We start from the raw sequence: 1,921 nt of genomic DNA, 5'->3' as shown, positions 1-1,921 counted from the left end.
CGCCTAAGACTGTTGAATGTTATTTATCCGTGCAGCAGATGTGGCTGAAACGTTCAGCCCACGACAAGCTGCCCTCTCCAGGGATCCCCTGCCATGCCAAAGGGGCAGCTGGAGGGTTGTGGTGCAGCTCCTTCCCTCGGCACCCAGAGTCCCCTCTGCAGGTCTGCATTCGAGGGCTGAGGGAGAAGCAGACCCGACGCCACCTCTGCGGGGCACAGTGGGATTTGCAAGGGTGAGCTGAGGATGGGAGCTGAGCTGCTTGTCCTTGTCCTTGCCCTGCAGGGAAACCACATTCTGGGCTGAGAGGGTCTCCCACAGCCCGGTCACCCCAGTTGGCCTCACCTGGCTGACAATTTGGGTGAGATTGTGCCTGCCTTAGCTGGTGAGCCCTGCGCAGCAGCAGTGTCCCCCGGGACCCCGCGCACTGCCACCGGGATGGGAGCTGGCACCTGTGGGCAGGCAGCCAAGGCACTGCAGGGGCTGCAGCCTTGGTGCAGAGGCCTGGGCTCAGGAGGGGCACCTGAGGTGTAGATTTGTGCCCCCGGTTCGGGAAGCGCTCGGCGTGCTCAAAGGTTGCTCTCACAATTGTTTTATTGCCTCCGATAAGACAAAGCCTACTTCCACACCACTGTTAATAATTCATCTTTAACTGCGGCGCTGGGTTAACTGCCCCATATTCGGCTTTCATCACCTTTCCCCAAATATTCGTGTGCCCGTGGTGCTGGGAAGGGCCAAGTCCCCTCTGCGGGGCCAGACCCCGGCTCTCGGTGCGGCTCGGAGCGGGCACAGCGGGGAAGGGTCCCCCCTGCCCTCCGCTTCTTGCCCGGGCTGGTGGGGGGTTCGGGGGTCGGGGAAGCCCCCGGGGGGAGCGCCTGCTTTGCGCTGCCGGCAGCAAAAAGCCCCGGAGCGCCTCCTGGGGTGCAAATACCTTCGCAGCACAGCTCAGATGCGGGGAGCGCGTGGGTGCCGGCTGTCCCCGGCCCTGTCCGCCTGTCCCCGGCCCTGTCCGCCTGTCCCCGGCCCTGTCCGCCTGTCCCCGACCCTGTCCGCCTGTCCCCAGCCCTGTCCGGCTGTCCCCGGCTGTCCCCGGCCGTCCCCGGCCGTCCCGGGCCGTGCCCGGGCGGGCGGCGCTCCCCGCGGGCGCGCAGTGCCACCGCGCGTCGCTCCGCGGAGCTGCCGCCGCCGCGCCCCGGCGACCCCTTGCCGGCACCGCGGGGAACGGGGCCGGGAGCAAGGGCAAGTCCTGGCGCTCCGCCCGGCCACCTGCCCCTAAAGCCGGCCTAAGGGGCTGCTCTCGGGGCTCCCAGCCCCGCAGGATCGGTGCCGGGAGCGGGGCAGAGCTGCTCCCAGACCGGAACGCGTGGGCAGAAAGCTGCTCTACCTGGCGGTCCTTCTGGATCCATCAGCTGGATCCGGGCCACAGCTGGAAAACGCCTCTTCTAGAGAGTCATTTTTTTGGAAAACAGTTCTTCCAGAGAGTCATTTTTTGTATTTTTATTATTATTATTATTTGGATGCAAATTCTTGACCTCTCTGGGTACGGGGGGCGGACCTGGCTCTGCTTCTGCATTTTGCTCAGTCCAGAAAGGGGCACTTCTGTACCTCAGTACAGAAAAGGGAGGGAGGTGTGTGAGCAAAGTGGGGCCGGGCAGGAGGGGTTAAGGCTCCTCTGTTTGCTCCCTGCCTTGTTCAGCCTGAGGGTGTTCAGCACCAGGAGCAGCCGCTGTCGTGGGGTGTCCGTGCTGGGGTGTTGTGTGCTGCCAGCCTGCTGCAGGGGCATGGTGAAATCCATGGGTGACAACACCTGCTGCCACCGGGTGAGCCACCAGCGCCTGGCATCCCGTGGGCTCCTTACAGAAGGTAATGAATGCAGCTTGGGGCTCCTATGTCCTGCAGGGAGTGCTGCAGCCTGTGTGCGGAT

Source organism: Anser anser (genome assembly GCF_964211835.1).
Source record: "Anser anser genome assembly, chromosome: 27".
Taxonomy (NCBI): domain Eukaryota; kingdom Metazoa; phylum Chordata; class Aves; order Anseriformes; family Anatidae; genus Anser; species Anser anser.
The sequence above is the reverse complement of the archived record's forward strand: the minus strand, read 5'-3'. Positions refer to the sequence as shown.